Here is a 23,790-nt window from a genome sequence, read left to right as displayed (position 1 = left end):
TCCTCTAGGATGTGTTTTTTTTTTCTTAGGTTTGCTTTTTTATGGTTTCCTAGGGTTAGGGTTATCTCCCCTGAATCATCTGCACTTGATTGCTTCTTCCAAGATGTCTAACGAATAACCTGGGGAGAAAAAACCTTACTGGAATGAAAGTCATGATGGTAAAGCTTTAGGAAGAGAGCTTTTATGGAGCATGTCCTTTTAAGGAGGTAGGAAAACATGCAGTGTACATTTTTAAATCTATGAATGGTACAGCAGTAGCTCAGGAAGTAGAGCGGGTTGTCTAGTAATTGGAAGGTTGCAGGTTCAATCCCGGCTTCGTCCAGAGAATGCTGCATTGTGTATTTGGGCAAGACACTTAACCCGCCTTGCCTGCTGGTGGTGGTTGGAGGGGACCGGTGGCGCCAGTGCTTGACAGCCTCGCCTCCGTGCGTCCCAGGGCAGCTTTGGCCACATCGTAAGCTCATCACCACCAGTGTGTGAATGGGTGAATGACTGATTGTGTTGTGAAGCGCCTTTGGGGGTTGTAGAACCCTAAGAAGGCACTATACAAATACAGGCCATTTACCATTTAGCTCTACAGAGAAGCAATAGTACTAGCTTTTGTTGCTAACTATTGATTGGCTTTCCCTTTGGACAAACACTCTTTCATTGCCTTTGTCAGACACAAAACCACAAAATCACTGAGGCAAAAATACTTTTTTAACTCATCTCGTTCAATGAAATCTTGTGTAACCATGGCAACAAAGGGTAGCTAGTGTGAAAAGATGGTCAGGTCTATATAAAGCCCTCTAATCTGTAAGTAAAAAGTCTGAATAGGCCACCCTATAGAGCTCCAGGAGTTGACATCACTTCTCCCGGCATGCAACAGTTCAAATCGAAACGGCGCCATATTGGCATGCAGAAGCCGGCAGCTGGACTATTTGTTATCGTCAGAAAACTCAATCAAACGGGAAATATGGTAGATTCCTGTTGTGCCCCAGGATGCAGAACAGACGCAGACGACATAAGGAATGAGCCATCTACAGGATTCCCCAAGATCCGGAGCGCCGCAAACGCTGTATCATTGTAATAAAACGCACTAGTGACCGGGCTAAAATGAAACTGTGGGACCCCGAGAGTAAAGGTTTTCATTTATGCAGCGACATCTTCATATCAGGTACTTAAACCAACGTTTCCTCAACTGTGTGTGGTATTTATTTTAAATGCTTTTATTATGATTCTTAGTGGGTTTCCTAAACTTATTTTGGCGTGGCTTTTTCTGTCTTATTACTCATAGTAACAAGTAAACCACGTAAAACGTTGCCTCGTGAGTTCTGCGTGCTGCTGTTTCCGTGTTTTATGATCACAGCAATTAACCGGCTAAGCTGTATTTAATTTTTAAGCAATGGTTGATCAATTGTCAGATCACACACCGAGACTACTTACGTGTAAATCTGTTATTTGTCCATCCATCCATCCATTTTCATCCGCGTATCCAGAGTCGGGTTGCGGGGGCAGTAGCGTGACTTCCCTCTCCCCAGCCGCCGGAGCCAGCTCCTCCGGGTAAATCCCAAGGGGTTCCCCGGTCAGGTCCGGTGTTGTGCCGGTAAGAAGCCCGCTCCGACAGCTTCTGGCGTCGGAGCGGGCAGTAGAGTCGAGAGTCCCAGACCTTCTCCCCAGCTCCTCCGGCCGGGGAACCCCTTGGGATTCCCCCAGGTCCGGTGTTGTGCCGGTAAGAAGTCCGCTCCGACATCTTCTGGCGTTTTTAAAAAGTATCCCAGGGGCACGGAAAGGGTCGGAGATGTTTAGTCTATTTAATTTCTGACTATATAAAACGATTTCTTCTGTTTTAAAGTGTGAAGTAAACTCCGACGAAGTAAAATCCAAGCGGATCCCGTTCATGTTCATGGTTACATCCGTGTTTGTTTACCTTTTTTGCATGCCAAAATGGCGTCCACTAACTGAGAGTCACGTGGGGTCCGGAGCTCTATTGGCAGCAGAGTAGTAAAGACACAGGTGGACATACAAAGGCTGCACTCCACTTTGCCTGCAGGTTGTCCTGCTAAACCTACCGGGAGTCCATCTAAATGGAATGCAGCCCTCTATGATATACCTGTTATCACATTCAAGTTGAAACGTCTGTCATGACTTAGACCAATGGACGAAAATGTTAGAGACCTCTGCTCTGCTTATTAGATGCAGTAATTACAGCAAAAACAAACACGTTTTTTTATTTTGTTCTTGTGAAGTGATTCACCGACTCGTTATTATTATTATTACTGTGTATGCAAAACAAAGTTAGGGCTACTGTTGGGGTTTTTAGTCCGATCTAAATTGGACAACAATCTTCAAACCACGAAAGACCCAACTTGTAGTGATAAAAAATATACCAGCTTTGGTCCCCCTAACCCATAAACTTAAAACCTTTCCCGATTAGGCTGGAAAAGGCAGAAGACTAATTGTCTACGTGACATTCAACAGGCAGCAAGCTGGTTTGTAGTCAGGGATTTATCGAAGAGATTTTATAGCCCCACTGTATGACCCGAGCATTTGTGACATCCTTCAGAGTTCCCCAGGACACTCTTGATGAACCACAGTAGGAAAATCTGATGATCTTTAGAGACATTACAGTAACGGGACAAATCTGCAAGATTGTCATTCGGGGTGGATAGGTTCAGAAATCGTGCCAACTGGGTCTCAGCAGCCATTGGTTGCTGGGTAGAAAAACATTTGATGTACTTTCTCATCACAGTCGCTAACAAAACCAGAAAAAGTCACTAGCGCTTATAACAGTGTTTTATTTTGAAAAACAAAAAATAATAATAGGAGCAGGAAGGTAGTTAACTTAATCCTTGTATGTTAATATGTTGTTTTTTAAATATAAATAACATCTAGCCGTTGACTTTGTACTTTTACGCACATGTTCCACCTTTGTGTACACCTGTTTAAAGGAGCAATATGTAAGAACTCAACAGTGAATAATCACTAAACAGTCTAATGTCTCATGTTGAAAGAAAGGTTACAATACGTTTTACTTTTGGTTATCATTCACTCACTTTCTCACACTGGTCCATGTCTCTATCTCACCGAGGAAATACTGCAGCTCCAAATTTCTGGCACGTACACACACGTTTACACACCATCGCTAGGCCTCAGCTGCAGGTTACCCTCCACTGGCAATTACTTTCATCCAGAGACTGTGACCAGGAACTGCTACCCTTGAGGCTGGGACACACACACACACACACACACACACACACACACACACACACACACACACACACACACACACACACACACACACACCGCTGTAACCTGCTGAATGCTGATTCTGGGCTTGTGCCTGTGCAGCTTTGGTTCTGACTCCGCTGCTGATCCCTCCCTGTGCAGCGCCAATCCTCCTAAATGCACCCTGATGGCTGCATGGTCACTGGTCCCTGCTCAAGCGTGCCGGTCAAACACACACCCCACACAAGCTGATCTGAGTTCTCAGGAGGCAGATACACCCTGCTTAGCAAATAACGCCTGCACGCGCCTGCAGATCAGTAAACTCACTCACATACAAAAGGCACAAACTAGCAGGACCCTTGAAGTACGGAGAAGACAATTAGAGTGGAAGCAAATAGCGAATGAGGACCTCGGGGATTGGGGGATTAGGGTGGCAATGTCCGGATCCACGGATTAGTTCAGGGGTGTGGGGTGCTTTAAAAGCAGGAGATAAGCTCTCCAACAACAAAAGGTCACTCGTCACAAAGATTGAGTGCTTAGCGATGATGAGAAGAGACCTCAGACGCAGCCAGGTAGAGCTCAGGAAAAGGAGAGTGTGGCAAAGTGCACAATTATTTACACTTTATACAAAGTTAAACGGAATACAAAAACATTTGCTGCTCTTTATTGAGTGCATGCTACTAGCATAATAATGTTTTTTAGCTTTCTGCTCATAACTGTGAACAATGGTTCTCACAGTTTCTACAACTGGATCGTGATGGGGAGTTTTCAGTTTTAACCCTCTGGAGGCAGGCGTTGCAGATTTGCAATGCTAAAACCTTTTAACTCAGATGTACCCCTGAAAGACTTGGTTGTTCGTCCTTTTATGAAAACTTATTTTGAGCCTGAGAGAGTTAAAGCAATAATCTTAGCCAAGCCAACACTTAAACTAAACACAGTGGTTATAACATAGGATTGTCTCTTAGGGTTATAACTTATCTCTTCTTTCGGATCACCTTAAAGTGAATCAAAAATCTCAACGTACACTTTGTAACTAAAAAATAATACAAGATTGTTTCTCAATCTGTGAAAACACAAAGAGTGTCTGCCTGGCAGTAAATGTGCCATGTGAGCGATGTCAGCAGTATTCTTACAGCCAAGTCTTTCTCCAACTACCAGGCACATGCAGCAATCAATCATTATCGATGTTAGCGAGAGTTGAATGTGTTCGATTAGACAAACTTTAATTATTGTTTTTGTGTCAGGGCAATTAAATACTGAGTGTAGCATGCAGCAAACAACTGAATGGTTAGGAAGTTTCCATGCGTCAATGTAAAGTTTATTTTTAAAAATATAAAGGATCATTATCTTGAAATGTGTTTTTATTGCAACCTTTCTGAATTATGAATCAGCAGATGAGAACAGCGATGATCCCTCTTTAAAGGGACATTATGGAAGTTTGACAGCCAAAACATGTATAGAAATAATGAATTTCTTCTTCATACATTCTCCTGCAATGCCCTGGCCCTGTAGAATGAGCCCTGGCATTTTTACTGTGATTGCCTGTTTTTCTATAAAATCACAGAAAAAGAGATGCTCGGGTCGAGCAGGCTGCTTCATGCGCGTTCACGCTCAGGCATAGCCCGTAGCATTTGCTATCCGTAGCTTTAGCAGCAGAGAGAGAGGCAGTGCCACTTTGTCGCTGTTCCTAGCGCCTAGTGACAAAGCTAGCTACATTTCTGAGGACACTTAGCTACTTTCTGTAGAACTTTCTTCTAGATATTTCCTGCAAATTAGCAACAAAATAGCCATTTTCACTCCGAATCGTTCTTTGGTTTGACGTTGTTTCAGCTGTCATCAAGCATATAAAAGTTACAGATACTGTGAATGTTACTGGTGCGTAGCTCACCTTGTAAGATGTCTGACTCTCATGCAGAAGACCTGAGTTCGATTCTGGGTGTGAACTTAGTTCATTTAGTTTCTTTTTTACATTAATAGTATATTTTTTTACAGTAAGATGCCCAAATTTTTATTTGAGACTCGCCGAACGGCATTGAATTCACAGATAAAAAAGATGTGGGTTCAACTTTCATTTTGGAACAATTTTTCACGCAAGGGAAGGGAATGATCTGAGCATGCAGGAGGACTGACCCATCATAAACCTTTGTTGGCTGTGCTGAAGAGAAAGGTACAGAACCAAATTATTTAATTAATTAGCTGCACGTTCTCCTGTCCTCTGTCCTCCGGGCCACACACACACACACACACACACACACACACACACACACACGGGACTGTCTCAGCTGTTATTTTCGTTAAGGAGTGTGCACGTAAAGCATGCGCGCCTCGTGCACGAGCCTACTATTGAAGCTGCCGTTACGCTTTTGGCCTGAGGGGGCAGTTGCGAGCATAAAAATTCATAAGTCCAAAAAGTCCCTTTAAGAAAACATTAACAATAAACCTTTTCCCAAGAACCGACTATTGTTGATATACATTCATCTCGCCTAAGCCACATGCGGTGTGAGGGTGAGTGGGCGGGGCTAGAATGGAAATCTGAGAAATAAAGCATGGCTTCATCTTAAAAAGAGGGATAAGGGCTTCCCTTACAAAGAGAGGTTGTTTGTCATGCATCTCTACTTACGTTGATGGTTGGAACCTGAAATACAGAATTTCCACCGGATGCGTAAGCGGCGCTTAACGTAAAATATGTGTTGAACTCTTGAACTTCCTTACCACCAGAAGTGTTTCAGAAATGAAACGACAGCGAAAGCTTTTCATGCAGCTGATACCTGCGAGGTCACAAAATCACCAAAGATTTGAAAGATCACGCGTGATTTTGGTAGTTCACACGATAACAAGCAAGGAGAAAGATGACAGCATGTATCTATAAAAGATCTGTGGCCTGTTTTCTGCCTTGTTTACCTTGGCTATAAGGTACATTTTCTTCTGGGGCGCTTCAAAATATAACACTGTGGAAACGCACCCACCCACTGTAACAGCGGCTAAATGCTACTAATTACTTTTCGCAGCACATTTTTAAAATAAAAATTAACCAATGTCCTGGATTCTGTGAGCTATCTGTAACCAAAATATTAACTGTTCCCAAACTTTCTAGAGAACCCCCACTTCAAAAGAGCTGAACTATCTCAATAAATCATGAAAACAAGTACCTCCAGGGATGCACTTTGATATCTGACACTAGAATCCTTTGGGTACAGTAGGCTGGATGCATCAAACGTGTGAAAAGAAAGACAAGGTCACCTGCTGTCAGATAATAAGCTGTTGAGGAAGTGTCTTTGCTATGGGGGTTAAATAAATTTAATTAATGTAAAACAGTATCCACTAGAGTGGCTCCATTAGCATAAAAAAGCCTCCATGTGGTATATTTTAACAGTTGATGGAGATAGCCGCCAACATCCAGATGTGTCATCTTTTTCTTTACAAGAAATCCTCGTGTCAGGGGCAAGTGTAGTGTGCCCTTCAGCGTGAGATATTGGAGGTGTGGCATTAGAGTGTGAAGAGGGTCAGATGGTCTCACACAAAATGCATGAGAGCTAGACTGAACTTCCTCGTCCAGCAGGTCATTCCTGCGTCATAACTGGGAGACACCAACTTCAAATGCTTATCTGTTACTAGAGCCAAGTGAAGCCATGATGAGTAGGGGAAAATGACCTTAGATGACTTTTGTCCTTCCTTGTATAAATTTCATCAATCTAGTCAACTTTACCCAATGGTCTGTTGTTGAAAAAGTGAGATATTTCAGAGATTTTCAAAGAATTTTATGAGGAAAGAAAAAAAAGATACATGTTGAAGATACCTCAATGAATGACATGAAATTGGAATAGTAAACCACTACACTTTTGTCAATTTTAGTCAGATGGCAACACTTTGAGTTTTCAAGCAATACATATAAAACTGCAACTCCTACACATTTTACAATTACTTCCCAAAATTTCCACTAGTATGTTGTGCAAAATTCCTCTCAGCTAAACATGAATCTCATTAGCTCACATCTGCATTGCACTATGCCACCTGGTCCTGCATTTCAGACAGATATCTCTGTTCAGAGTGGCAGCACCTGCCGAGCCGCCCTTCTGCCATTCTTCTGCCATGATTAGACTCAGACAACTCACTGGGATTGCACCAACCAGCCTTATTTAGCACATGGTGCAAGGTCGTTAAAGTGGATGAAATAGTCTCATTACCATGATTAAAAACATTCATAATGGAGGTGATTTGTACTAAACTGTTCTCGCACAAACCCAGGTGAACTAACAGATGAGCTCACTTGTATGTGCCCAGTCACACACATAAGGCCATCAACAAGGAGTCGATTCAAGCACAAGACTCCACCACCTGATTACTCAACCAAGCAAAACATTATGTGCAATCTTTACTTGAGGCCATTCATTTGAACACCAAGTTCCAAATCAGAAAGTGCAATTCTTTGTGGCTGCTGTATCTTTGTATTAGCTTGTCTGTTTACTTTGAGCCCCCACCTCAAAGCTAAATATGCTGAAATAAAGATGTAGCCCATCAAGAGGATGAACGTACAGAATGGTATAACTGTGGGTGTTGTGTGGAGTGGAGGAGACAAATATGTAGGGATCTTACATGTAAAAGTCTCTGTTGTAGCAGATTGGTGTTGTGTTACAGTAAAAAAAAACCCATTTATAACTCTGGGGAGGCAAAAACTTTGGTGGTACCCTCAAATGTACCGTTTTTGTTACCTAAGTTGTTTGCACTTGTTGGTACCCTTGTAGTTTTTACCTTTTAGAGATCAGTCTTGTGTCTATAGTCATTAACAATAGACTCATTATAACCAGTAAATAAAATAAACCCTAAAAAGAGACAAAAATGCGATACTAGAATGTACTTTTGATAATATACACTAATTGTCCCAGTCATCAATTTCTTATTAGTGTCCTATATCTAAAAATGTGTTCAAATGAAGGTAACTGGATTCTTCAGTTTCTTGAAGACGATTCGTGAATGTCTTCAAGAAACCAAAGAAGTCCTGTTGCCTTCAATTGAACACTTTTGGATTAGCATGACCTGGATGACTTAAAACCTTCACCAGCATAGTGTTCTATATTTATTTGTGGTAACACCAGAGTATTATGTTAGTTACTCAAAAGTACGTAGAATCGCCCTGACAGGTATTTCAACCATTGCATTGGCAATTAAGAATAAACCTGGAGGAACCTTCCACTTTGGCCTTCCTTCTTTCTTATCTACTCAACAACCTAAGTACTCATAGTGGTCACAAACATACCTTAAAGTTGTTGTTACCGGGCTTTTTGTAGAATCTTTGGACAATCAGCTGCCCTGACATTTAAGGTTAGGGTTAGTGATGCCAATAAGGCAATGCGTCAATAGCGACAAAAGCTAACTGATTTGCATTGGGTGTATTTGAACAGTGTGTGAATGTCTTGCTCCAAATTAAACATTTAATTATGAAACCCTAGATGGTTTATAAGAACACAACAGCAAATCTTCTGTCCCCTTATCTTTGACTGTCTACATCAATCAATCAATCAATCAATCAATCAAAGCTTTATTTATAAAGTGCCTTCCGCAACCCTGTCAGGAAGCCCAAGGCGCTGAACATGGTACAGTAGAAGTACAAATATAGTGAATAAATAAAAAATAAAAGCAATTCAGAAATAAAAGCAATTCAAATTACAAAATACAAATTACAAAAAAGGTGAAACATTCTAGTACAGGACAGATGGATAAAACAAGGGATAGAGTGAACCAATGAAAACTGTGAAAGAAATTCAACGTAAAAGAGGGCCGAATCAAACATGTTCAGGAAACGCCAAGCGGCGAAGGTGTGTTTTTAGGCGACTCTTAAAGGCTGGCAGAGATGGGGACAGCCTAACTGAGGGTGGCAACTGGTTCCAGAGAGACGGTGCTAGGACTGAGAAAGCCCGGTCCCCGCGAGTACGACACCTAGAACGAGGGACAGCGAGCAGGCCTTGTTCAGAGGAGCGCAGAGCGCGTGATGGGGAATGTTTGTTCAGGAGTGTGGCTAGATAGGGGGGAGCACCACCCTGGAAGAAATTGTAAACAAAGACAAGGATTTTGAATTGTGCACGATAGCAAACCGGAAGCCAGTGCAGGGAGGTCAGAACCGGACTGATGTGGTCCCGTTTCCTGGTCCCAGTCAGGAACCTTGCTGCGCTATAAACTACCTTTTTGTTATCTGATACCAGAGACTACAATCAGAAAAGTCTATTGTAAGATTTAGTAGTTATAGTTTATTTTAGAGAATAACTATTTATTAGGGATGCTTGATATTGGCTTTTATACTGATATCTGATACACTGTTATTGTCTAATGCTGCAGAACCATTTACCAATAGTTATATACTGTTTTAGGCCAAATAAGGAAAATGGCTAAATTGAAAAATGTCTAAAAGTCAAAAAGAGTGAAACCAAGTTTCAAACTTGCTAGTGGCTTTGCCAAAATCCCAAACACATCACATTCACAAAGTGGTTTAGTCAGTGATAAAAAGATTACCAAAAGGTGACCCTTCTAAAAACAGTCACTCGTGTCAGGCTAGAGTTAGTGCTTTTATCTGCATGGAGACAAGGTTTCAGAATACTCTCGATGTGACATATGAGATGAGCCTTAGAATGTGGACCGCGCTCAAATGACTGCAAGCTACCGTGCCGTCATCATCAACATCATCAACACAAAACCAAGCCATCAACATGCACAAGGCCTATGTTCAAAACACAAAAAGGTTTGTCTTAGGGCAAAAAATAAACAAATACACATGATTATTAGAAAACAGTAACTTCTATTGTTTTTATACAACTTTTTTCTTCAAACCAAATTGGGCAATTATCCTCGTCTGGGCTGAAATAATTGCTCTTCTCTTAAAGCGTCTGACAGTATTTGCCCGAGATTACTCCAGTAATCGGTCTCAAATGAACGCTTTCCTTCAAGTAAGACACTTGTTCCCAAGAAGCTAGTTAGACAAAACTGGTAGCAAGGCCTTGTTGAAAACACAGAGAACTGATTCCGGCTGTCAAAAAAAAAAAAGTGCTGAAGATAAATGAGACAGAGTGCTGGATGTTCTGATGAGCTGAACAGAAAATGGAAGGGAGGAGGATGACATGAGGCAGAGGTCGATGGGATCTGATTTGCACCCAGGAATTTATGAGCAGGCCTTGCTGAGTCACCAGAAGGACCCCATTATTTGCCTTTTAACCCAGCTTGAACTACCTCCACCTCCCCTTGCGTAAGAGCTTCCTATCTGGCCACACACGGTTGATCTGATGGGTGCTCTGCTGAGCTCGCCGATGACAGATTTGCAAGACTGGCTGGAACAGTTCAACAAACCACTTCGGACGACTATCTAAATGTCAAAAAGGACTGGAATTTGAAAAACTCACGGTAAAGACTCCAGGTAATTTGATTTGCTGTCATGAACAAGTGAGTTTTACCAGAACTCCTCAGACTGTTGGAGTGGTTTCCAGACACTAGAGGACAGTGTTGCTTTTAAAGAGAGATCATTGAGAAGCCATATCAACAGCATTGCTCCCTAAAACAAGTAACCTACTCTCTAAAACTCATTGGTATATAAATAGCCCTCCAAGGTGAGCATCCTGTAAATTGTCTGTCTGTGAATAAAAAGGGATCACAATTAGGTCCGCCATTGAGGGCGAGACCTTGTGTCGCACCCTAAGCAAGGCATCCAACGTCTGATCCCACGTATCTTCTCATGTTTGTGTCTTAACCCCACAACAGAGGAGGGCACGTCAACTCCATTACTCACGTCTGGCCGTAATGGCCACAAATGGCCCTCGATCACTCCCCCGACCCAGCCCCCATTAGCTTGTCAAGCTCAGCGAATAGTCGACCCCTTATGAGAGACGCGAGTCTCACCGGTCAGGGCTGCCTGCCTGCCGCCGAGCATGTCGGATGAATGGACGTGGAGCTGTCGAGGAGAAGAAAGCCAAGCTGGGGCCCAGTGATGAGCACACACACAACAGCCGAAACTAGTCAGCATCCGTGACAGATACAACAAAGTGAATGATGGGAGGGACTTGTGTGTTTTTATATGTGATCTTGTGTGTTGTATCGGATGACTGAATTCCTCTGGACCCATTTGTACTCCAGCATGTGTGTGTGTGTGTGCACTGTAAATGCTTGTGCACAACGATAGTGTGTGTGTGTGTACTCTCTGCAGACTGCTGCTCATCTGTGGTTTATTCATCCCTGTGGATAGCAGGGCTGTACATGCTGAAAGGACGCATCAATCATTGGATGGCGAGGTAAAAATAGATATGCTTGGCTGAATACAGATGTGTCTCTCCACTCCGTGGACACTTACTGTACAAGTAGAAGGAAGAATCCACAAGAACGACGCAAAAGGAGAACAAGGGATTAATTGTATACCTCGTTTTTTTTTCCAGTCCATACTCAAAGGACTCATCACAGCCTGAGAACAAGTCGGGTTCTCTCCACCCCCACCACTCACTAATCCCACACACAGAGCGGCTCCTGCTGTCCATATCAATTAGCAACATTTAGCTGGTCACACCACTGTGCTACAGATGACTACATTCCCCACGTCTCTGTGAGGCAGATTGCCTCCCATTATTAATGGCACCACTGGGGAGGAGGTAGCTGCTGAGCACTAATGCTGAGAACCCGCAGTTGAATCCTTGCCATCGGATTGCTGCAGGAATCCCCTCCTCTCTGCAAAAAGGTCAACGATTCTGATATGAGGACATTTACGTGTAGCGTCAGAGTTTTCTGCTCAGGCGATCAAGAGATGTCAGCCAAGTGAATCACAACTACACACATGTACACAACTTGATGGACAAAGAAAGGTTGGGGACAAGAGCCACTTGGAGGGACTGATCAATCCTGTTGTGGTGTTAATAGTCTCAGCGACGAAGGCACGTCTACTGTTTGTGTGTTGGTGCATGCAAGCATGTGTCGCCCAAGCCTTATTGATCATGTGCCAGGAGTCTGGGTTAATGCAGAGTGTTTGAAAGCATTCAGGGCAGGTGGCTGCCAAAGTCACTCCATGGAAAAGTGCTGCAGGCGGGAGGGGGGCTGACGTGCTTAATCCCCACATCAAAAAATAGAGGTTAAATGTTGCACATCACCTTCGTAAATTGTGGAAAGCTCAAAGCAGATTTGCTCGTGTTTCTCACTTTTGAAAGGCATCCCAACCTGGAGGAAATATTTATCTCTGATTGTATTTTTTGCATGAAACAGAATTAGTTTCAGGAATGACTCAGAAGTGATATACTCAAAAGCTTGTGAGAGTCGTTTGCGTCAAAGCCAACCTTCACTTGGTTTTGCCTGGTAACAACGCCAATAAAGTTTAAACACCCCTCAGAGTAAAAAAATACATAAAGGCATTGCAGGAATCTATCAGTTACAGTTTTATGGCTGTGTCTCTGGGGAATGTGGCCAAAACGTCCAGAGCATTGCTTGTTTCTCAATCCACTGAACCCTGTTAGAGTGCAAATGAATCTAAAAATGCTGATTAAAAGGCCACAAAATATGCCCAAAATTCATTAAATTACAAATACCGTAAATCCTCTAATACAGGCCGGCATTCAATTAAAGGCCGGGTCTCCAATTCTGGCCGGTGTCTGAGTCAGCGGAGGTAAATAATGGCCGGTCTCTTATTGTGGCCGGATGGCATGTGGTAACAAGCAAGGCGTCCCAGCGGCAGGGTTATAGTTCCCAAATCAACCAGCAGGAGGCAGTAGAGGTTCACGCAGACCGTTATTAGGCCTTTTCTTCAACGCTTTGTAACGCTACAGACACGATCCTCTATCATGCTCCTACCACACAGAGTCACGGTGTCAGTTAACCATGCTAATTCAACCCGCTCCACAGAACACACATCACCTTCCCTGTGGCTTACATAACACTCACACAACAAGCAAATCAGCACATAGGAACTAGCAGAACGATAGGAAACACATATAACACAATACCCAGAATGCACCTGGCTTACAACCCCAGCCAGGTCATTACACTATCAAGTTCAAAGAGAACGTGCTGATTATGCTGCAGAACACTCTGGGGAGCAGCAGTAGGGGTGTATGAACTACAGCAATCCCTCCACGGTAGATGCGTTCCAGACCTGGCCGAGATAGGTGAAAACCCGCGAAGTAGGGACTCCCAGCATGCCCCTCGCGGGGATTCCCTTCACGTCGCACCTACGTCACAAACCGCGGCTATAAACGGAAGTCGCCTTTCCAGCTCACCACTCAGTCATCGTTTCTTCAGATTCACGATCAGAGTTTCCAACCTACCGATCAATCCAACGAACTATCAGCTCATAGTAAGTTATCTTACTTACTTCTGGAAAGCCCGGCATTTCCGTGTCACTTCGTTGACGCTCGAACGCTCGGGGGTTTCCTAGAGCACCGACGCTATCACTTCCGCGTCTGTGAAACCACGCTCCCTATTGAATTATCGTATGATCACATTCTCTTTTTGGGGGTAAAACTCAAGTGCCAGACCGTAGGTACTGACACGCGATCGTTCATGTCGGTTAATTTCCTTTAATGTTTTCTGTCTTTTATTTGCGCCTGATGTGTATCGCTGCTGTGGAGCGGGGCGCTTCACCTTGTCCTCCGACGCACAGATCACAGCAGGGAGCGCTCAGCTGTTTTCGCGGTCGGTAGATCTGCCTCCTGAGCACGGCCACAGTAACAATCAGGTGTCGCCACCTCAAAAACTAATTTAACACGCGATCGTTCATGTCAGTTCATTTCCTTTAATGTTTTCTGTCTTTTATTTGCGCCTGATGCGTTTCGCTGCATGCTGTGGAGCGGGGCGCTGCGGGCATCACCTTGTCCTCCGACGCACTGATCACTGATACAGCCGCCAAACAGCAAGCGCTCCGCTGTTTTTGCGGTCGGTAGATCTTTTAGAACTGCAGTTCAAAGGTAACTCATGAGGTGAATATATATGAACCCAGGTAGCAGTTTTTCTTTAGGATTGAGAGGAGATGCAGGAAGATAATAAACAGACAGGACAGAAAAATAGTCAAATAAAAACAAGTTCGTTTTTGTACCTGCTGTTGCAACAAACAGACACCATTGAAGGTCATCAGAAGTGAGGAACAGAAAATGAAATAATTATTTTAATGTGTAGAGTAGCAGGAACTCCGAGAGGCTGCAGGCGCATCAGTGAGTTTGCGGCCGCTGCGCAGGGGGAGGGGGAGAGGGCCCAAGCAGGGGGAGGGGGGAGATGGCTGAAGCAGGAACTACCGTTGTTAAAAGAAATGTGTTTAACTTTGAAAATGTGGGCGCACTTTTAATTGTCAAAAACTCCAGCGAACCATTAGTTCATTTTGCTCATATAGAAATAGAGGCCTGCCTCTAATACTGGCCCTCCTTCCAATAAAGGCCTGGAGCTTGATAAGCTTGAGTCAAATACAGGCCCGGGTCTGTATTAGAGGATTTACGGTATGTATATGAGATTTTATTACCACGATTAAATGTTTTTATGTTTAACATTGTTTGGACCTGTATATTCACATTAAAGGTGCAAAAAGTAAGAATTCTACAGTGAAATAATCACAAATCTGTCTAAATAGGAAGCCTAAAGGTTGGTTTATGCTTGACGCGTCCGCGAGGTCCGCGTCATTTTAACAACCACGCCCCTCCACCGCGTCTCCGCACGGCTCAAGATTTCCGCAACGCGCACCTCGGAAAATTTCTAACCACGTGGACGGACGGACGCGGAAAAACATGGCGGACCGGCAAGAACTAGTATGGCAGAGGTTCGTAAATACAGACATTTGTACGATTCAGCTCTCAGAGATCACCGTGATCAACATGTTGTTAATAATTCTTGGAGAGAAATAGCTCGCACTGTCAGAAAAGACGAGGACGCTGTTAAAATGCTGAAATGCTATGTTGTAAACAGTAATTTCTACTTCTACAATGGTGTAGTGTTGGATGCATGCCGTAGAGCTCCATGCTGTCCCGTTCAGTTTGGGAGAATATTGGCTCACCGCAGAGACGAGCCGCACGAACCATAAACGCTGCGAGTTGTGAAGTGCGTTCCATCCGCGAGCCGCATCACCGCGCGGAAAGTGAATGCGTCAAGCATAAACCAAGCTTTAGTCTACTTCCGCATCATGGGTCCCCGGAAGAACGAAAAAATGAATACAAGTCAACGAGGCTAAAAATGCTATTTTATAATCCGCTTTGCCTTACGCCCTGGATCACACATCTGTTGTACTGCAATTTAAATGAAAAGTGTTGATGGACGTATTGACCACGCCAGTCACGCACTTTGAGATTTATTAGCTTGTAAAAGTTCGTAATTAGCATGACTACAAACTAGAATTCGGCACTTTGCATATCTCACATGATCTCCTCTCGCGTAGCTGCTACTTACCACATGACCAGATTTATGGTGGTTCTTTCCTCCTGTGAGAAGTTCGCTGAACTTGCAGCCATTTTCCCTCAGTTTTCTCCGTGTCCGGTTCCATGACGTCACTTTCGTGAAGCGCATTTGTAGTCCTGGACTTATTTTCACACAAAACCTAAAATAGCGTTTCCCCCTGTTTAAAAATAAGCGCATTCTTGGTATCAAAATGTGTCTTTAAAACTCACGGACGTCATATGTGAAATCCATGACACAAAACAAGCGGAATTAGAAAATAGCGTTTTTAGCCTCTGCATTGACTTGCATTCATTTTTTCATTCTTCCGGGGACCCGTGGTCCAGAAGTAGGTTGGCGTGAATTAGGCTCCCTATCATGTAGGAAGGAAGGTTACATTGAAACGGATTTCCTTCTCAGTCGGCCGTTAGAAAAAGCCAAAGAGGGACAGAGTTACTGTTTACAAACTGCAAGCCTGTGAGGCAGCAGCTTGCAAACGCTGAAAGGCAACATTTGTAATTCGACAAAGTTCCAGAGTTGTGGACAGCATTTTAACCTGTAAAAATCAGTGACTCAGAAGTCATTCCTTGTACCCCTAAGAAGCCACGACATCTATAGATCAGGAGATCAAGAAAGAAAAAGTCAAAACCAGAGGAGTGAGCTTCACCTGAAGGTGGGATGTTGTTGAAAAAATATTTAAAACTTTCTGAATATAAACATCCCAGCCACTGCTAATCATGAGCCGAGAGAGGATAATTCTGTCTGGATGTGGACTAGAGATGAAGTTTTACAGCAGCCCTGATTATCATTTATGAAATGGCTTGATAAATACATAAACCTTTACCTCTGTCTGACATTGTTTCTGGTTCACAGCCTTTAGACACACACAATTTCACCCTCTGTGGGTGCTCTCATCCTTCCAACCTCAGGTCCTCTACCAGAGGCCTGGGAGCTTGACGGTTCTGCGCTGGATCTTAGCTGTTCCTAGAACTGCACTTTTCTGGACTGAGATGTCTGATGTTTTTCCTAGGATCTGCTTTAGCCACTCCTCCAGTCTGGGAGTTACTGCTCTGAATGCCCCGATGACCATTGATGTCTTCACTCTCCAGGCTTTCTCAAGTTCTTATTTGAGGCCCTGGTACTTCACGAGTTTCTCACATTCCTTTTTCCTGATGTTGCCATCACTTGGTATTGCCAAACATAGATAATTTATTGGGAGGAGCAAGAATGGTGCAAAATCTGTCTTCACAGACTGAAGGAATAAAAACACAAAAGCAGTCCTCAAAACAAACCTCCAGCATCTCTGCATTGTCCTCAACAATCAAGTCTGATAAAAATGTCCTAAAAAATGATCCCGTACATCACCAGGGGCAGGGTGATGTCACTCGACCACTTGTCCACCCTCAGAGACTGTGCTCCAGGAGCCATTCTATGTTCCAGGGGGTCGAGCACAAGTGTCCATTCCAGAGATGTCACTGTTCAGGGTGCAGCTCTCGCTTCCAATCTGGCCCAATGCGTGTCTCTCTGGTGTCTGCTGCTCTCCCGAAGTCTCCTTCCTCCGCTCTTTTTATGTCTTCTTAATTAGTCCATTGCACCTGTGGGCGTTCCACACCTGCTGCCATCAGTTCAGCTTACTGCCAGGTCAAATTAGTGTCTCTGGGAGGCACCACAAAGCAAAAAACCATTCCAAACACAAAATCAGCATGTCAAAAATAATAAACACAAAATATGCCACTTAAATTAACACAAACATGGCAAATATAAACATAACAAATCAAGCAACTTGAACTAAATCCCAAACTTTTCCACTTTGTGAAATTGTTTTAATGTATTTCAGATACTTTTTAACATGGACAAATGTGTCCTTAATCCCTCTCTACCTCTTTATGCGATCGGCACCTCTAAACTCACGTTTCTCGTCTTTTCCATCCACGTATAAAACACCTACTGCATACCTTTGTAATCCTACGGTCACGGGTGAATAAACGTCCATATTTTCAGACTTTTTCCGCGATGCGTTCTTCCGTCTGTTCCATGTCTGCTGTAAAATATCATTTTACTTTTTGAGGGGGCAATGGCAGTGCTGTTGATGAATTCACATTAAGCAGCGTCCTGACCAATCACAAGCTTTCAGACTCCGTCTCTTTCGATGGATAGTTAACCCTCTCAGGCTCAAAATAAGTTTTAATAAAAGGATGAACAACTAAGTCCTTCAGGGGTACTTATGAGTTAAAAAATGCTCATGAAATACGTTTGTGGGGTAACCAGGTAGATAGGTTGTAACTGTTACAAATTTGCAACGCCTGCCTCCAGAGGGTTAAAATTTGGGGCATGTCTCCATCACCCTTTGAGCCAGTCGGAGAGCTCATGCATCGATGCATAATGGTGTTGCGAACCTGTAGATTGTGTCATGTTCAGTCCATGTCTCCATGTTCTTTGGTAGTTTAGTTTCTCCCAGTTTGGTTTACTTTTAGTGTCAGTATGCTTTTTTTTTTCATGGTGTTTTCTTGTCCTCCTTTTCTCCAGTGTCTGTGTTCAGCCTCAATTTCCCATAGTTCAATTCTCCCAGTGTTTTTCCCTCGTGCCCCATTTACTACTTACACCTGTAACTGATCAATAATCTTCACACCTGTCCCGTTTCCTCAACACTACCTCAGTGTGTTTATACCCAACTCTGTTCATTATTCATTGTCAGTTTCTTATGCTGACTCCCTTCTTGGCTCCTGGCTATTTTCCGGTGCCCAAGCCTTAAAATAAAGAGCTTGAATTTTGAACCTTACCTGCTGCTTCCACATCATCCAGGGTTTTTCCTGCATTCAAATTTGCGTGGCGGCCGCCTCCAGCTTTTTTTGTGCCGCACCAGCCTGATTTCACTCTGCCCCAGCTATATGGATGTTATTTTAACTGCAGTTGCAGTGGTGTGCCACTATAGGGGCGCTGTATCAGCAGCAGCGCACCAAAAAGCGCTAAAACTGCTGCATTAAAAGAAGATCAAAAATTGCTTTTCTCGCTGGTTGGTACATACCTATGGTTGGTGCTATTGTAGTCTGACCATACGTCCTCTTTCCCCTGGACATGTCCACTTTACACTCTCGGTCTGGGGCGTCCTGGGGGACGGGTTCCCACGTTGATCAAAATGTCCGGTTTTTCATCCAGGAGCAGGGATCGAATTATGGGGGGCCTAGATATCTTTCAGGGAAAGATCCTTTCTGCCTATATTACAATCTTTATGGACTCTCAGCTTAGCGGGATTCTGTTGAGTGGAGAGGACGCAGAGCGCTGATAGTTGGTGCGCTCGCTGCGTTCGGCACACGATACATTCTCAAGGTGGCGCAACAAAACATTATTAATAACACATGATTGTTCATTACTGTTTAAATCCTCTGGTATTCTGTCTTTAATCGTTCCTGACGCGCTCCGCTCATCATGTGCTGCGGTGATTTCACCTCACTGACGTAGCATCAAAATGCGCACTCCGCTTTGCGGTCAGGAGATCCCTTTGATCTGCCCAAAAGTAAATGCTGAGGTGAAAAAGTAAGAATCCAGGCGGCAGTTTTTCTGGAGAGTTTAGAGGAGATGCAGGAAGATGAGAGACAGACAGCCAGGAAAATAGTCAAATAAAAACAAGAATACAAAGTGTTGAAAAGTCAAATGTAGGTAGATTTATCTCCACTACATGTTTACCTGTATAAAACAATAAGTTATACACATGTCATATTTATACATCTGATACAATACAGATCACTTTAAAAACTCAGTCACACATCCAGGGCCTTTTCAAGGCATTTTGGGGGCCAAGGCAAAACGGAACACACCCCTAATCCGTACATAATAGACATGCAACCATTACATTGTTAGCAGCAGAAATTAAATGTCATTACCATTTCCAACACAAATGCATGTTAATGAACTGCATTAAATTTTACTGGATATATTTTTGTGTTATTTTGACTAGGATGAGTGTTATTAATACAAACCTAAAATGTTACTGAAATGTAGGTCAAATATTAAAAAATATTTTAAGTATAAATATCAGATGGGAAAAAGGGAACTAAACACTAATCTAATGCATATTATTGAGCCTTTTATAATGTTTTGCCTTTAAAAAAAGTGAGGCAGTTGAATGCACAGAGTACGCATGTGCTGGCGCATGGTCAGGATGGTACCACCTCCGCCTCTATTTGAGCCAGGAAAAACCGTCATCTCTCCACCTCATTTACGGCATTTGGATTCTATCAAAATCACCAAGCCATGACAGATTCATCATTACGTAACCAGTGGAGGTAGGTGAATTTTTTTGGGTGATGCGCATTTATACTGTCTGTTTTCAGATGTGCTAACCACATGTCACCACTAGGGGAAGCCAAATCACCATTCTTATGATAGAATCTACCTTTTGTACCTCTACAATGATGCTAAGATAAAAGGCTGAAAAAAAATCAAAATACGCATATAGAAAAACACAGTAGCAACAATGCAATATGTTTCTATCCACAGAAGTATCCATTTAAAGTAAACCACAAAAATAGCTGAGTGCGCGCTAGCTGCACCTGTATGGTGAAGTCACCGGCGCAGGAGACAGGCACAACAAAAAGACAAAAAACACCAGAGGCTACGAGCCAACATAAATGATTGTGTATTAATTATATTTTTTGGGGTGGCGACGCTTTTAGAATGTTACTGGGGTTGTGCGCAGGACGCAGCTGCTTGTAGCGCATCAATGATCACTGCCCAGCATCCTCTCTGCTAAAAAGAATCCCCAGAGAGTCCACATAAATAATGGCCTGGCAAGCCAGAACAAAAAAAAAATATATATTGTTTAGTCTGACATCGCTCCATTCAAGGCTCTCAGTTGCTGGGCGGGTTCAACCATTGTCTTTCAATTGACCTCCGCATGCTACTGTAAAATGAACAACGTGACGTACTCACCGTAACGGATGTCTGTAAACAAGGCAGTTCGCTGTTGAAGAAGGTGAAAATACATCCTTTTTCTAAATAAAGGACTTAAATATATCTATCTGCTCCTGACTCTAATAGGGAGCCTAAGTCACGCCCACCTACTCCGTACATAGGTCCCCAAAAGAATGAAAAAAAAAAAAGAATGCAATCAACGGGGCTAAAAACGATATTTTCTAATTCTGCTTGTTTTGTGCCATGAATTTCACATATAATGTCAGTGAATTTTAAAGACACATTTTGATACCAAGAACGCACTTATTTTCGAACGGGGGGAAATGCTATTAGGTTTTGTCTGAAAAGAAGTCCAGGACTACAAATGCACTTCACAAAAGTGACGTCATCGAACCAGACACGGCGAAAACTGAGGCAAAATGGCTGTAAGTTCAGCAAACTTTCCACAGAAGGAAAGCACCACCAGAAATCTGGTCATGTGGTGAGTAGCAGCTATGTTAGGGGGTAGGAGATTATGTGGTGACGTCACATATGCGACATGCCGATTTCTGGTGTTTAGTCATGCTAGTTACGAACTTTTACAAGTTGATAAATCTCAAAGAACGTGACTGGCATGGTCGAAACACCCATCATTAATTTTCATTTAAATTGCAGTACAACATATGTGAAATCCAGGGCGTAAGGCAAAGCGGATTAGAAAATAGCATTTTTAGCCTTGTTGACTTGCATTCGTTTTATTCGTTCTTCTGAGGACCCATGAACCGACCGGAAAGGGAGGAGACTTAGGCTACCTGTACAGCTCAAGTCCTAATAGTTCAAAATTGATGTAAAAGCCGTTTTAAATGAGCTGTCGCCATCTTGTTCCACTCTGTTGCATCATCCCATCCGCCAAATGAATCCAGGGCCCTGATTAGCCCACAATGTGAATAAAGCGCTGTGATTGGAGGTTCCATTGGAGCGTTCCTAGACCAAACTTTGCAAAGCAAGAATTTGGTCTAGTTCACTATGCTACATAAATAATGTAATAAAAGTAGAACCAGGATCTTTTATCGGGCTCCCCCTTTGTGTGTAAGTTAAGGCTTCCAGGGGAGCCTGTCACCGTTTCGGGTGAGTTGGGCTCCCCTTAGCTCCCCCGTAATTAGGTCTTTCATGAAACTGTGGACTGAATAGGGCTCTGCCTTGGGAAATGTACTCTCTTCTGGTGTTGAGCAATCAGAGTTTCTACAATGGTTTTCTTCTGCATAGCACTGGTGCCAAACTTGACATGTGTCAACAGTAAAAATGTCTTCATCTTTTATGATATGGAAGCATGTTGGAAGTGTTGTTTAGCCTTTTAACAAACTCAACCGGCTTGGACTGCTGGCAGCGTACACGCTCCACTTAATGACCCTCATAAAATTAACTGCGGCAATAAAACACATATCGCCAAAGCACGTTTCTAATGACACCTGGAGCCCCGCAGGTCATTTACGTAGGAAATTATGCACTAAAATCTAACGGAAGCCAACATTTATACAGTCTCACAGCACTTGTTGGCTCTGTCACAAGTGCAAAAGCAAAGCTTGAAGTCTCAAATTGATGTTCACTTAAAATAAATTCATTCTTCTGATGTTTGAGTTGATTTTAAAAGTACTACACCTTCTCTGCCTCTACATGTGTCGATTTTGTCACAGCTGTGCCTGTCACGTTTCTGGTGTAGCTGTTGAAGCATGTGCATTCCTCTGTGCTTTCTGCAGATAGCCGCGGTTGTAAATTGTAACTAGAAGCCACCTCGACAGTCACAAAAAGCCATTACTCAGGGCAGAAGTCTCAATATGTTTCAGCAGACCCAGGAGGAACATGGAAATTGAAAAATCATCGGCACCGCGCTGAGGTGTGGAGTAAATGATCCCGTGCTTTGGTGAGAGGGGGGAAAAAAATTCTTATCTGTTGCTCATCGTCTTGGGTAAGTCATTAAATCCTTCAGCCCAAAGCAACATATGATTGGGCAGAAAAGTTAGTTCTTGTCTTTGGCCACATTAAATTACATAGTATTCCTCACGTTAAAGCCTCTAATTCCTACATGGGTCTCAGTTATTATCAGATACAGTTTCAGCTACTGTTCAAATAGAGCTGCTACAAGTAAATTGTGGAGTTAACTCAAGGACACTCAAAACCCCTGATTCTGGTTCTTTTCAGGACAAAACGTCCATGAGTCATGCATAGCAGATTCTTTAGGATGTTGAAATGTCCGTTTTTTTAAAATTATTATTTATTTTATTTATTCCCGGATGCAAGTTGTCTGCAGGACTTAATATTTGGTCTGAAGATGAGTCGTTTCTTAGATGATTGCTCGGGGTGACTCATCTTTTCTATGTTGTTGCACATTCATCAGTTCTATGGCCCATTGGGGTTCTTTCTGAATAGAAGTGGAAAGGCTAAACTGCCTCATGGATTTGTTGTGTATGCAATCAAACTTAGAGTAAACAAACATTTCTAAACTGACAGGGTGTCCCACTTACAGGTGCTGGCCAGTAAATTAGAATATCATCAAAAGGTTGAAAATATTTCAGTAATTCCATTCAAAACGTGAAACTTGTACATTATATTCATGCAATGCACACAGACCAATGTATTTCCGATGTTTATTACGTTTAATTTTGATATTTATAGGTGACAACCAATGAAAACATCAAATCTGGTATCTCAGAAAATTAGAATATTCTAAAGGCCAATGAAAAAATGTTTGTTTCTCTAATGTTGGCCAACTGAAAAGAATGAACATGAAAAGAATGTGCATGTATAGCACTCAATACTTAGTCGGGGCTCCTTTTGCCTCAATAACTGCAGTAATGCGGCGTGGCATGGACTCGATCAGTCTGTGGCACTGCTCAGGTGTTATGAGAGCCCAGGTTGCTCTGATAGTCGTCTTCAGCTCCTCTGCATTGTTGGGTCTAGCGTATTGCATCCTCCGCTTCACAATACCCCATAGATTTTCTATGGGGTTAAGGTCAGGCGAGTTTGCTGGCCAATCAAGGACAGGGATACCATGGTCCTTGAACCAGGTGCTGGTGGTTTTGGCACTGTGTGCAGGTGCCAAGTCCTGTTGAAAGGTGAAGTCTGCATCCCCATAAAGTTGGTCAGCAGCAGGAAGCATGAAGTGCTCTAAAACTTCCTGGTAGACGGCTGCATTGACCCTGGACCTCAGGAAACAGAGTGGGCCAACACCGGCAGATGACATGGCACCCCACACCATCACTGACGGTGGAAACTTTACACTGGACCTCATGCAACGTGGATTCTGTGCTTCTCCGCTCTTCCTCCAGACTC

The sequence above is a fragment of the Nothobranchius furzeri genome, chromosome 14, assembly GCF_043380555.1.
Source record: "Nothobranchius furzeri strain GRZ-AD chromosome 14, NfurGRZ-RIMD1, whole genome shotgun sequence".
NCBI lineage: Eukaryota > Metazoa > Chordata > Actinopteri > Cyprinodontiformes > Nothobranchiidae > Nothobranchius > Nothobranchius furzeri.
The sequence above is the reverse complement of the archived record's forward strand: the minus strand, read 5'-3'. Positions refer to the sequence as shown.